Raw genomic sequence first — 15,139 nt, 5'->3', positions numbered from 1 at the left:
CTTGAAAGCCAAGGGAGCCTCTTTATAAACAGCCAGTGAGAAACTGAATGTCAATGAAATGAGTTTTTAAGTCAACCACTTAATGTTATGAATAGAATGTGGGAAAAAAGAAAGTGTAAATTCTTGTATACATACCACTGATCGCACTTAAATTATGTTTGTCACGTCTCTAGTTTGAGAGCTGAAACTTGGCTTGTGTATCTGAAAAGCACAAAAAAATATGGGGGAGTTCATCAATTAATTTTTCGTATGGCAGATGTTGGAGATAACCTGTTGAATTACTCATATTCCTTTAATGAAATGGTATGGATTTGTAATACAAATATTTGGCAACAAGGAGAGCCATATTAATCAAAAGCTTACATATTGTTTGAGATATGAGTAAGGTGGTGGTTTGAAAACCAGTGTTTTCTGCTGGAAAGACGTGGTAACAAGGAAAGTTACTGGCACAGGAAAAGGTGGTCTTTACATAGATTTGAAGATAATTTTGGAGGTCATAAAAGCAGATGTTCAGTCCTGACAGGGTAGGATATCCTAAAAGTAAAATGACTGGTTTCAATTACAAATGCAGACTGTGATTCAGTTAAAATTAGACCACAAGAAATTGCAGCTGTTTGAAGTAGGATAGCCAACTGCATTCTAGCCCATCTACCAAACTCCACTTTTTTTTTTTTTTTTCAGGGATAAAACAACATATACGTGAGATAAGAGAAGTTATTCAAGATAAGGAATTACACAGTTCCTTTCCTAATCAGTCATGGGCAGCACCACTTTGCTGTGGCTGTCATGGTGTGTAATATATCCCTCTTTCCATCACCTCCCAGAGCCATAGATGTGGGGCCTCTCTTGCCAGAAGAATTGTGGATTTCTATTGGGGACTAGTACTGCAAGGTATTTATTGTCCTGAATATTGTGTTGTCTGATATAGGTAAGCAAGAACATCATTTGGATGCTTGCCAATCCCAAACGTTTGGGGTGTTTTTTAATTTATCTTTTCTTTGGGGTCTGTTTGGGGCTTTTTTTTATTGCTTGTTTTCATTTTTGTTTGCTTTGTTGATTTTTGTTTGATTGTTTTTTTTTTTTTAATTTTTAATTTAATTTTTTAAGAGTGTGGTCACTCAAACATTTGTCCTACAAAGACTTCTTAGTCTTAATTTGAAGCATGGATGACTATACATTTCAGGAATTACACTGGAAATATATGTACTGTGTGTCAAAGGAAAGCTGGCTTTGTGTTTAACTTTACAAGGAGAGTGTTTGCACAGGAGACATTAGTGTGATTTACCAAGGGTGTTCAATCCCTGAAGTCACAGAGAATGCGTTGCCCAGCTGCTCAGGAATTGCATTGGATCAGCCCTTGCCTTTTCTTCCTTAAGCAGATATTGCTTATGGACATATGGCTGCAGAAAGGGTCACTGCTTTTGCAATGTATGTTGGGCTTTCCATCTCAGAGTGAGAGAAAAGGCAGTTCTTCCACTGCTTGGGATGGATCCACCCCAACCAGCTTCAGAGATTTTCATAAGCATTACCAGGGAAGCTCAGAGAGTACTCAGGATTGCTAATGACTATGTAGAGAAAAAACACAAAACCCCCGAACATATCCACAATACAAAGTGCTCTGAAAGTATTTGGGAAGAGGAACATTTGTGTTACAGCTGGATAGCAGAGAACAGTGCTGAAAGAGAAATAGAAAACAGGAGTGACATCAGCATGGGAAGGGCTCAAATTAAAAAGTAGAGAAAAGACTGTGAGAAACATATGTATCTGTGAATGATTTAAGAGTGAAAAGTGGAGGAGTCAGCAATATATGAAAAATTGTGTTTTCCATAAATTAATATGTCTTACTGATACTTATTCCAAAGATTATGCATTAAAATACACTTTCATGTGTACTGAGGTATGAATGTGGAGTGTACAAATGAATGCAAGACAGTGCTGCTATAAATGTTGTCTGAACATTTGGAGAAGCTGCTGTTCTGCATCTGTGTTCCTCAGTTAGACTTGTGCAAGAATGCTAGGTGACCCTTCATGTTTCCTGACATTCCTACCAGTGGTAGGGGTGGCATAGCCAGCAGCTGTGTGTGGCCCACTGGGTAAGTGTGTCTGCAGGAGTGTGCAGGTAGCATCCTCCCACCCTCCCCAGCAAGGACAGGGTGCTAGCACTCACAGCTCATCGCGGCAGAGTGCCTGACCCCCAAAATGCTGGAGAACAAACAAAATGCTGGAGAAGCTGCACAAATACAGAGCTGAGTACCAGGTTCTGTAATGGTGCTGACCTTGGTCGACCTGACCACACAAGCAGGACCACTGAATTCAATGCTGACAGTAAGGCCAGGATGAGCTGTAGATGTCATCCTGGAAGAAATGGCTGAAAGTGACAACTTTCTAGAGTTCAATTTCTAGATAAAATCCAAATGTGGTTTTTAGATTCCTTATTGATTAGTCCCAGATACAAATACAAATAAACATTTTCAACTACCTTTTGATACCTTTTGATAATTTGATATGGAGGATCAAGGGCATGCCCAGTTTTTGAGAAAAGTGATGATGTTTTCAAACACAGCTTTGCCTGAGGTAGGTAGTGCCTTTCAGTGCATTTGAATACAATATTTAAACAGGTAGTTATCAGTAGGGAGAAGCCAGCCACAAAGCTGGTGCAGTCAGAAGGTTCTCAGGAGGCTGCTGCCTTCAGCCTTGACACAAGTGCATACATGATTAACAGGTGATACTGTTTACTGTAAACAGTCATGTGGGTGTCTGGGGCAGCTGCTGTCTGCTAAACTGTCTACAAGGGCTAATGTGTTCTTTATAAGTTTGTCTCCAGGTTCTGCAAGACATTTTGTGAAACTCATAAAAATCTCTGGGCCATACCTGGAGAATCATAAAGGTAGCCACTGCTGGTTGGGGAATGACAACTCGGCTGCAGAAAGCAGGTTTGAGCACTCTACATGGCTGCAAGATTTCAAAGGGAAAACAGGCAGGCTTTTCAAACTTCTGGTTGTTCCTGCTGTATCAGGTCCCTCTATTTTTCCTTTATTATATTTTCAGTAACTTTAATAAGACTCTTATGATTAACAGCTTGAAGGAATCAGGATATTAGAGGAAATAAAAAGGGAAAGACAGCACCTCTCCCTTGTTTCAGTGCTCTGTCTCAAATAAATCTATGCACTCTGTGATCTTTTAATTAAATAATTACCTGGTGTTCCATTACCTAGTCCTTCTTTGCAAGCTTGTTTTTTTTGCTCCTGCAAACCCAGATCCCACCCAAATTCTGCCAGACTCATGCTGGGGTGTAACAATACCTGAAATGCTGAAAAAGATTGATGTTAAACTTCCATTGATTACTGTAAGGTAACGTGTTAAGAATTATTGATACTAATACATACAAAAGAGACTAAAGCACAGAAGAAAATCATGCAGACAGGAGGAAGGGAAGGTGCATTTGTGACTCTATGTATCCATGTGCCCAGAGTGGTATGGTAGATAAATCTATAAATTTCCAAACAACTAAACTGGTATTAGTGCTTGTTCTTCTCTGCTATTTTGAACTAATATGTCATAAACCATCATCAGAATAGTTTTTTTATGCAGTATCTCCATAGATACTAATGATACCCAGGAGATATAGATTTTTCTAGTTAAAGAAAGTGACATTTTTTTCTAAGTTTAATCATAAATCTGCAAATGCATGACATCCAGTTCATCAAAGGTAGCTTTGTGCTTGCGGCCCACTGAGCTCCATGTAGCTTCCCTGCCCAAGGCTCCCGCTGAACTATGAAAGCACAGTTCCCAAAAGCAAATATTCCCGTGTTGCAAAGGTGTGTTCTTGGTATGTGCGTGGGGATTTAGAAATAGCCACCAATATCTGCAGAAATTTGAGAGAGTGAAAGCTCTGTGCAGAATCTCATAATTGTTTACTCTAGTTTTTCCATTTCCTGGCACAATGTGCATGGCAGCACTAGCAGGGAATAGTTGGTATTATTCCTCTTCTGCTGTACATTTTAGCACTGTTTTCACCCCAGCATTGTGTTTTCAGTGTGAGCAAGGTACATCTCACTAGCTGATGACTCAGGTGAACCAATCTTCCCACTCCTAACCACACACGGTCTGACTCCCAGCACCGTATTGCTTTGCTCAAGTTTGAAGACAAATGTCAGCTTCAACCATCTATTCAACCACATTTTAAACTGTCTGGAAATGGGATGTATGGTTACCCCAGGGCTCCCCAGGGCACTGTTTCCAGCCTACTAATGGAAGGACAGAGATTCTGCATTGTCTGAAGCCTGCTGGAGGTGGTGATTGCAGGGATGGATGTCCCCTGTGGTCTCCCAGTGTTCAGCCCAGGTGACCCAGAGTTCAGAAAAGAGAACTGGGGACTGGCTTTATGAGAAGCAAAGCTAGGGTTCTGTGGAAATGTTGGTTGGCACCAAGAGAATTTTCAAATTGTTCAATGGATTGGGAGAGACCTTTAGATATCATCTAAAGGTGATCATCTAACGGTCATCCTTTTGTAGTGAACAGGGAGATCTAGAACAAGATCAGGTTGCTCAGAGCTCCATCACTTGACCTTCAGTGTTTCAAGGGATGGGACAACTACTGCCTGTCTAAGCAATCTGAGCCAGTTTTTCATCACACTAGCCATAAAAAATTTCTTCGTTATGTCTAGTCTGAATCTTTTAGTTTAAAACCATTACCCAATGTCCTATAGCAACAGGCTCTACTAAAACGTGTATCTCCATCTTTTTTACAGACCCCTTTTCAGTACTGAAAAGCTCCTCTGAGATTTCCCCAGGGTCTTCTCCAGGTTCAACAATCCCAACTCTCTCAACCTGTCTTCATAGGAGAGGTGTTCCATCCCTCTGATCATCTTTGTGGCCCTCCTCTGCTCTCTCCATGAGGAAGAGCCCTTAGGTCCTGCCTCACATTCCTCCTCCTGATAGGTGGGTGCATGGGACCATGCACTCTGTTCCCTTGACTGGAGGCCAGGAGGAGAGGTGGCCTCTCAGCAGGACAGGGTGCCACCAGTCAGCACCTGTGTGAGGGCAGTGGTGCATGTGGCATGAGTGGGACCAACCCTGCCAGCCCTGGCCGAGGTGGGATACTGTGAGTGGGCCAGTGGGCACTAGTGCTGAGTGCCTGGGCTCAGCTGTCAGCCAGCCTCCCTGCTTTCCTGAAACCAGGTCCAGCACCATCCAAGGTCACCCCCGGCACTTGCAAACAGGCTGTCACTGACGGCTGCAGGGGAGATATTTTTAGTGTGTTGGAGGCAGTCTCCTAGCTACAGCTTGAAGAGCTCAGCTGGGCAGGGGCTGGCAGTCCTCAGCCTGCACAAAAGCAAACTCTTCTCATGAATCCTGCTGTTCAGGCCAAATCCTGCTCTAGGCTTGCTGCTGTGCTTCCCCTTGCCTCCCCCTTAGCTTGGCTTTCAGGGTTTGGTGGGAACATTGCCCAGGTATTCCTCTGAGTTCCTGGAGTGCAACTAGTGACCGAGGTTGTTTACATCCTCTGCTGAGCTAGAAATGGTCTTTTGTTCAAGTACAGAGATGTACACTCCTGGCTGTCAGGATAAAAGACCAAATATTGTTTATGTTGCATGTAGTAATCTATCTCACATCTGCCAGAGTCTGGCTTTATGTAAAGATGTGAAAGAACATTCATTAAGTCCTCTTTAAGGGCAAGGCTATTAAAAAGTTATTTTAATTTTAGGCATGAATTCAGAATTTCCGCTCTTTTTGAAGTTGCTTGTCTTCCTTAAATTGCTATCTGTCTGAGAACTGTTTATGGATAATAAAATGTCTTTAAAGATTCTCTTTTGTTTTGGAAAAACGTTGGAGATAATTTGTCTGGTATCTCCTGGATGTTTCGCAGACACTGCATGGCTGTTGGGCTGTTACTAGGATGACTGGAAGTCAGGCAGGGTTACCTAAGTTTCCAACTTTCTTTGTACAATTAAAGCAGACAATGTAACTGCTGCAAAGTGCAGGGCATCCATGTAACTCAATAAAAGCTGAGTAGCAGAGAAGAATGAGCTTTGAGATTGATAATTTCTTCTTTGGGAGCAAAATATCTGTGTCTTGAATTAATAGAGTAAATTTTTTTTCCCCCTCCATATTTCCTTCCTTTTGCCCTTTGAAAAGAACTGCATTCGTTCTCTGAGAGCTGAAGGACTTTTTCCTAGTATTTACTCTGATACACGCTGCATAGGAACAATGAAACCTCTTGTTCAACTTTCATGAATGTTCTCCAGGGACCTGGACTTCTTTTGCTGCTGACATTATTTTATTTACCATTTACAATTTCATATTATGCATGCACAGAGCTCATCAACATTTGTTAAATAGTGGAATAAATTCTGAATTTGCCCTTCTGCAAAAACATGGAATAGGTTAACCATAATCTTGGAGAGGGAGTGAGGTACACGTGCCTGTAAAATGCCAGGGTTTTATATGGAATGGGTACCAGTGTTGTAGTCCAAGGAATTTTTTAAAAACTATTTTCCTCTGTGGTATCACCATGAGAACTTTCCTTTTCAGTTACAAGTACCCCTGTATCTCTAAAAACCGAACACTTTTTAGGGTACAGTTGTGATAGAAGAGAACCAAGTATTACTAAAGAAGAATGAACAGAATCCCTGTACAACAAAAACTGAACATTGTTATGCACCTTAGAGAGGAGTTATTCATAAGCTGAGGACCAAATGCATTTTGAGGATTCTATTTTAAATAGCCCAGAAAGAAACAGAAGTTTTTTCATGTCTTTTATAAGTTTAGGGGTTACTATTAACAAAAAAAAAAAAAAAAAAACAAAACAAACAAACAAAACAAAATGAAACAAAAAAAAAAAGGAAAAAAAAGAAGAAAAAAAAAGAAGAAAAAGAAATGAAAACTAATTCCAGAAAGCTTGCATATATTATTACAGCAAAGCTCTAGTATAGGATAAATATGCTTATGCCCTCTTCTATGAGACTTTTTGTTTTGTTTTGTTGGAAATTAACTGTTATAACTCTTATGCTCGTAAAATGGTATTTTTTCTTATGCGGAAGAATTTCCAAATTTGCTGGGAACTGCTTGAAAGAACACAGTAAGGTCACAGTGCTCCAGCCTTTCTAATACCATATCTAATGCTATAATCTCGTACTCCCCCTTTCCTTGAGTAAGCCTATCCCTAAGGTCCATGCATGTCTTCCATGCAGTCAGCTGAAGTAGGCAGTAATTTCCCTTGTGACCGTGGAGAATATGAAATCAGTTTGAGATATACAGAAGTTTTCTGTGACATTCAAATGCCTCTACCTTTCCCTAGGCAACAGTGAAGGAGCTGTAGCTGCCACAGCCTAATTTTCAGCCTGGCCTGGTCTTCCTGGTCTTCACATGTGCACCAGAGGGAAGTAGCACATCTGGACTGTCCTGTCCAGCTGTGAGCTGCTGCCAGGGCCAGCAGTGACAAGTAGCCAAGACACATTGGGAGCACCTAAAGCAAGCAATGAACCACGGCCTGTCATCTGAAATTATATGTCACTAGGTAATACAGCATCGGCGTTGGAGTGCATGTGGGCTGGTAAACCTTTGCTGGAATGGATGGGCTGTAAGAAGACCATAATGGCCAAGAGACTCTTCTTCCCTTGTTGAAGTTTTCAGATTAAGGCTTCCCAGGGGAGCAGACTGCTTTTGCCAGCACACAAGTCATTACTGAATGGAAGGAGGAGCATGAATTTTTATGGCCTGTGTTATTAAGCAAGTATAACTAGATGATCTAACAGCCCTTTTTGGATTTCAAACCCATGAAAACATATGTGGTGTCATAAGATCCTCCCTGCTAACAGCACAGCCCTTTCCCTTTGGTCCAAAAGGCAGCAATCAGTTGCTACTTGCTGGATGTAATGCACTGTTTACTTGTCTCTAGAGGTATGCAATTGATGTCTTATTGTGCTTTGTTAATTTTCTTTCCTTTTCATACTGTCACATACCGTTTTTTTCCTGAATTCTTACTTTTATAGCTTCACTAAGTGCTACCTCTTCTGGGAAATAACCCTGTGTTTGAGCTTCAGCTGTTCAAGGTGTTGAGAGCTCTGAACCATCTCCAAGAAAGCTCTTAAGAGAATGGTCAGCTTTAAGTGTATGAGCAGTCTGGGCTGAGAAGCACTGTGGTTTTAAATGGAGCCCTTGGAGCATAGTAGCCACTTTGCCAGAAATCAATTGATTTAAACATATAAAATGTCACTATTTTGACCATTATGTATTCAAGGTTCCCTTAGAGCATCCCTGAAGCATTAGGGCAGCCATTGAGCACTTGCTGTTAACACCCTATTGAATACCTATGACTCTGAAGGGGTCCAGAGAAAACAGAAAATGGGAGAGGAAAAAAATGTCTTGTTAAATAATTCTGTATTCAGATTTTTCCAAGAAAAAAAAAAAAAGAAAATCTCAGACTTTGGATGTTTATCTCCTCTTAGAGATCTACAGAAATCAATGTTCAAGTTAAAATATAAAGAAATATAACAAAAAGAAGAGGAGAATAAAGAATGTTTGAAAAGAAACAGCAGAGCCTGGCCTGATGCATTTGAGCAAGGCCTGATGTTAGGAATTTCCTTGTAGAATAAGCAAAATAAAATGTCATCTCATGGTTTAAATACTGCCAGATGATTCAATATACTTTTCACAGCATTCTTTCACCATGTGATATTCTCTTATGTTTGTTGAAGTCAGGAAATGAGAAACTGCTTGAAAGGGAAAGGTTAGGCCTCATGTCACTGTATAATATATGCCCACAAGCCTATTGTATTAACAGAGCTGCTTAAGATAGTTCAGAATAGAAGATGGAGTTAATTTCTATCAAAGTATATTCTTACTGTGATCTGCTGACAGAAATCAGTGTATTGTGCACTTGTTAAATTTAGGTTCACAAGGAACAGGAATGGTGAGGAAATTATATCTTTCTTGGAGAAGCTAACATTTGAAAAAAAGTTTTTAGCTTGAAGGAGGATGAAAAATCAAACTCTTACACATGTTCATTCCAGCAGTCTATTAAGGAAGACATGTTGATTTGAGTAAATTAAAACATTTCATGTCAAAATTTGTAGACTTTTCATCAGATTCTGACTCCCATTTACAGTTTCTACTATAGGTACTTTGAAGTTCTGAAAGATTGTTTGAACCAAAGATGAATTTTTATACTAATAATGTTGAAACTGAAAATTTTGATAGTCTTTTAAATAGACTTTGGAGTAATTTGAGAAAAAAAAAAAAAACTTTTTGCAACACATGTTTTTCTTTTCAAAGCACAAATGTTTCCTAAAGGAAAAATACTTTATCTGAAAACCTCTCAACCACCCATAGCAATGAATTAAGTAATACATGTTTTAATTACCTTGCTGTTTACATTCTCTGTAGTTTCCCAGACTTGAAGGAAACTATTAAAACAAGGGTAGATGGGATTGTCTGTTCTACTCACACTCATAAAACTCAAATATTGTGGTCTGGTGAGATGTCAGCCTAGTTCAGATGTTCTCCTGCCTGCCATGTTAGAGACTTTGTTCATGACCAGAGGCACATACAAAGCATTAATGTATGAATGTCACACAAAGCCTGCATCATATGTGGAAGGGACTTGGAGTGCAGGAAAGGATTTTTCACTTGTTGCATTTTTTTTAATTCATATGGTTGTCTGTCACTGTAGATAGGAAAATACAATGAAATTTTGCCCTTTCTTATCCTGGTTGGTTTAAAAAAAATGGTGTTTTTTTCATAAATGTTGTGATGTTTTCAGTTATTTCTGGGTTTAGCAACAATTCTGTTTCCCACCCCTAAATTAGAAAGGGTTGATATAGCCTGCCTCTTTCTTATTCCTTTGGCCTTAAGAGGTAATTCAAGAATTAAATATTTTATATGCATTTTACTGGAAGAGCTTTAAATGCACATGAATGGTCTCTACCATTAGTGAACATGAGGTGGAAAATAGCAATGAATTATGACTTAATAGGATTTAAAAATCAGCTGATTCTGGCATAATACATGCAATCAGTTGCAGGCAATTCATTTTTAACAACTCCTGCCAATATGTTCATTCATCCACCTTACTGCTGCATTGGTGTTGCTGTAGCTGCTGGGGCAGAGGCTGCTTGTGGCTGCTTTCCTTGTGCTTGGCAGCCCTTGCTGCCCAGCATGGGCCCATGCACCCCACTCAGGCAGGCACTGCCATCATCTTGCCTGGGGTCTCCCCCTTGGTGGGATGGCAAGTCCCCCTGTCCTTCTGAAAACCTCCCTGTGCCACCCCCAGACCCTGCAGGAGGGCTACACTGGATTCAACCCCTGGGGCTTCATGGCTCTCAGTGTGCTACAGGATGGTCTGCTGAAACCTGCTGATTGCTGCTAAGTAGGCCCCAGTGAGTGCTTGATCAAGCAAAGCATATCTCCTTTCCCTGAATATAGCCCATAAGCTTTGGTACATGGCAAGGAAGCAAATCAGGGCTAGAAATGGGAATTTGCCAGTCTGGAGTAAGTTTTTTTTTTAACTTCTTCTCTATTACATTATTTACATTTATGCAAGTATTCTATTCTGGACATGTAACTGCATTGATCAGGTTTTGTCTGTGATTTGGCAAGGATATGGGCTTACACTTTTTATACAATTATGAAAAATGTATTCTGTATGCTAAAAGGACAAGATAGCTCAACTGCTTTCAGTGTGAAGGCCCACCCATAACTCCATAAGACCAACAAGATGTGTTTCTAAGAGCATTTTAGTTCGACACACTCCATTTCACTCCTCAGAGGGAGCTGGAAATGTGCAGTTGCAGTCCTGGATCTCTCTTTTTTCAGAATAATTTCTGCTGATTAAGACAGGACACATGGCTTACTTGTTAGTCTCCAGCTCTCCTAGAGGACTAGAACTTCTTCAGGCATTATGCAGTCTTCACGCATTTAAATCTTTCAAAGGAATGAAAGGAGAGAAGGAACTGTTACAGACTGTGGTCACCTTTGTAACCTTCATTCCAAATACTGGAGAAGATAGCAAAGTCCACATTTTTTTCTTTGCCAAGGATTGTAAATAATTCACTAAAAATCTTGTAAATAATCATAACTCATTGCATTTTCCAGACATGACAGAATAAGGAATGAACTTTCAAAGGCATGACATATGAGATTATTTCCATGATCTTTTGACCATAAAAGAAGAATGCATATATGAAATTGTTGAATCCAGTCTGTCCTCTGTCGGCTACCCACTGATTTATGCAGGCATATAAATTACTTAGCATCAGAAGTCTGTATGTTGTATGGCCTCAAGTCAGCAAGACAAACAAGTACATGCCTAATTTTAAGCAGATGAGTTGTTTTAAGGGAAAGGGCTTTTGTGAAAATTTAGAATTCAATTTTTTCTACAAAGAACTAAAAAAGATACATTGCTTCCAGATGAGCCTCCTTCCAGAATCCAAACATCCTGACATCTGAATATGCTGATGTACCATACTCTATCCCAACCAGACCAAATACAATTGATTTTTCAACAGAAATATAGAATACTTAACCATGGCAGAGCCATTGTCTGTGGGTGGAAGAAGCTGGACTTTATTACAGTCTTCTGGAGTTTCTATTCTGGAGAGCAACAAAGCACCTCTGGGAACAGAATTTATTCAGTTTTTCAAAGCAGTTGACTTCTTCATCCTATGCGTCAAAAAAAAAAAAAAAAGAAAAAAAAAAAGCTTTTTGAGTATTTCTGTCAAAGTCTTGTATAAAAATTTTGTTTATTCTGTCAAAACAAATACTTCATATGGTAGCAAGCCATAGACATGCCTTATAGATGCCATTGTGAAAATATGTAGACAACATCCTACTTTCCTCAAATCAGGCATGACTAGGACAACAGCTACTGCCTTTCTAGCTTGGGTAGAAGGTGTTTGACCACCTACAAGCAGGATGTTTTCTCCTTGTATGAAAATCATGCAGGTTTTACTGATTGATGCCAAAGAATCAAGGCAATGCAGTAGTCCAAAAATTGAAATGCTGGCAGTCTTCTTTTGTTGCATAACTTGGTCCAATGCCATGGAAAATACATCAAATTAATAAAAAACGAGACAAAGAGTTTTGTCCTTGTATGTGCTATTGAGGCTTTATGAAAGCACCTTTCTTGATCTGTTGTTTGTTTGTTTATTTTATGACACTGTGGAAAAGTCTACATGGTGAATAATTAACTTGGAAAATCTTGGGAGCCTAGCTTCTCTGAAGAAATGCAAATACCCTTGAGCTTCCTCGTGGTTTAATGGATTCTAAGGAAATTGTTGGAATTGGTCCACTGACTGAATAGTATTGGCTCAAACCCACAATTTTGAGTAGCATAAAGACATTATTTGGGGAAAAAAAGAGAGTTCTTTTAACAAAAGTAGTTAAAAACTTATGACAAGAAAATGGTAAATTAACTCTCCCACCTCAATAAATGGAAGAATCTGATAGAATAAACTGCAGTACAACAGCAGGAAAGGATAGAGTCAGAGTTCTTCTTGAGCAAGGAAATATTAAGCATTTTATAGGTTAGCCTAAAGTGGGAGCTGAAACTTGTTCCTCCATACTCAGGTTGACTTCAGCTTAGAAAGAGGAGTGACAGAGCTGCATTCACATGTTTTCTAGCTGGGGAGGAAAGATATTCACAAAAGACCCTTAACTTTTTATTTTGGGAACTGAAAGAAGATCAAAATAGACCAAATGTTTAGTGCAGACAGTACCAGTGTTTGGTGAAATGAATGCAAACCTTTCAGAATTTGCTGGAGAAATTAGCAGGAAATTAGAAAAACCTCCTCCAATTATATTTATACCTTTCATGTCATTACATTGTACTATCCAGATTTAGTACAAAGAAATTGTGGATTAAGTATTGAAAAAGGTAGTTCTTGAAATATCAAGGAAAAAAGCTTTCTCAAGAGCAGTAAATCTCAAAGAACATTTCATACAGATGCAGGTGTTCAGAGGAACTTTTTTTGCTTCACATAATTAAATATATAAAGATCTCAGACACTTTGTGTTTAAAATATCTTTTTATCATCCAGCACTGAAAGCCAAAGTTCTGGTTTAATGCAAGGCTGATCCAATGTTCCTTAAAATCAAGAGGATTCTATTATTTATCATTGTTAGAAATCTCTGTCTGGTACATTTTTGTCTGCATTTGCATTAACGCTTCTGAAGTTGTCCCACAGTTCTATCAACGGTGCAACTGAAAATAAGAGAAAGCTGAGAATTTGCACGTACCAACCAAAAAAGTTTAGTTGCTTAAGGTACTCTCCTCACCTCAGCCACAAAGGAGCCCAGTGCACTGGTCTGACATGCAGCATCTGTGACTCAAAACTGGCTGCAATTGAAATAAACACAGTTAGTCTAGAAGATGAGTCAGAGGAAAATGGCAGCTGTGAGGACTTTTCTCAAGGATGAGACTTGCATCTGCTCCGTGTGACATTTTTCTCCTGACTGCTATTTTGAATGGCCATCTGGTGTGAGTTTGTTCCAGCCACGTACACGCTCTGAGCAGTTTCTCCATCTACTTCCAGTACTCAGAGGCCCAGGCTTCACAGACCAGTGCAGATACGATCTGGGAAGCAAGCCTAACCATATTGCAGCTGAACATCACTGCATCTCCAAAGAAGCCAAGAGAACTGGCTGAAGAAGCAGTTTCCAAGACACCAGATGCTGTTTCAAACCAGTCATGCAAAGCTTGTTTTCTTTTTAATAGCTTGTTTTCATGCTGAGGAGATAGGTGGACACAGAGAGAGGGATGGACAAAGTTGCAGCTCTAGTCTATGTGAAATGCACATACTGTATTTTGCTATTCAAAACCAACATGCCTCTTGTTCATGACAAACATGAAAGCCACTTTGTGATATTTGTGTCCCCTCCTCTCCTGGTGTCATTGCAGGAAAGAGGTGCCAAAAGTTTTAATTCTTGTAATGTGACTTTCTAGCCATATGGCAATATGTTTTTAGGTTGAGAGCAGGAGATTCCCAATTTCAAAGCTACCCTTGTATCACGATTCCCTCCAAGTCTCTGCTCTCTTTTTTAACTTCACCATTTCTTTCATCACTCTCTCTTCTGCTTTCAGCCCATAATCCCTGACTGCTGTATTTTCTTTAAAGAGTAACTTGGAGAACTACAACACTATATACTTTATATCCCAGTTCTTGAGGATCTTCCTGAACATGTAATAAGGCTTGTAAATATTTCCAGCTATTTTTTTTTTAAATCCATCCTCATCAAACTAGGGAGTAGCTGCTACTGATGCATAATCTGTTCTTCATCTTGTTCCTTAGTACTGCACCCAAATTCTTTGGCAGCTTGCAGAAACTTAGTGCTTGTTTTGGAATGTCTTTGATCATTGAGTTGGGGCCAGGACATGACATTCGTAGCTGAGCTGTGCCTTCTGCATTTGTCTATTCTGCATCCACAGTGATGATTTCCATCAGCCTTTAAATTCGGTTTGGTTATGTTGCCCTGAAGCTGTTGATCAGAGAACCTCAGATCTCTCCTATCTGGCAGCACCCATAGATGTCAATCACCACTGATGGGGACAAGAGGAGGAATGGTCCATTTTCTACTAAATGAAAGTACTTCTTAATATTGCACAACAGATTGCAATCTGTGATTTCAGAGTTGATATGTACAACATCTTCTCAGAGCAATAGCTTCAGCTGTGCACTCCTGCTTGGTTGCTTTTTGTGGGATCAGAAATGCAGCAGCTTAAGCTACAGGCTGAATGGAGAATAAGCAGTTAAATACCTGGTTTGCCATTACTGATTCCTTTGCCAGCTGCATTGAACAGTTTTAATTCTGTATTACTCAGAAGAATTACATATGCATAAAATGAATACCTGTGGTTCGGAAATCAATTCCCTGGTCTTTCAAAAATCTTCTTAATCAGATACACATTTCACACGTTATTCTAAATTTCTTTAACCACCCCATGGAAATGAGATTAAAGCTGACATTTCAAATTTTATTAATATCTAAGAAAAAAAGTCTTACAGTTTCATAATCAAGAAGTGTTTAATACTAATCTAGGTGAAATAGTTAATTAGGCACAAGCTATTTTTAAAAAGTTATGCTTCAGCTTTCCTTAAATAGTTTTTTCACTGTAAAATTAATGCATAAATTCCGCATGTCTT

General features: G+C 39.4%; 1 long non-coding RNA gene across 1 annotated transcript in view; it reads right to left on the bottom strand.

Moving 5' to 3' along the window:
* Nucleotides 1-15,139, bottom strand: part of LOC128788901 (uncharacterized) — an 86,240-nt gene that overhangs the window by 16,860 nt on the left and 54,241 nt on the right. Inside the window, exons 2-3 of the long non-coding RNA XR_008431248.1 lie at nt 11,525-11,660; nt 136-201 (exon numbers count right to left, since the gene is read on the bottom strand). This is a non-coding gene — a long non-coding RNA (uncharacterized LOC128788901). The remainder of the gene's footprint in view (nt 1-135; nt 202-11,524; nt 11,661-15,139) is intronic.

This window comes from Vidua chalybeata, chromosome 5, assembly GCF_026979565.1.
Source record: "Vidua chalybeata isolate OUT-0048 chromosome 5, bVidCha1 merged haplotype, whole genome shotgun sequence".
NCBI lineage: Eukaryota > Metazoa > Chordata > Aves > Passeriformes > Viduidae > Vidua > Vidua chalybeata.
Note: the sequence above shows the minus strand (reverse complement) of the source record. Positions and strands in the feature narration are given on the sequence as shown.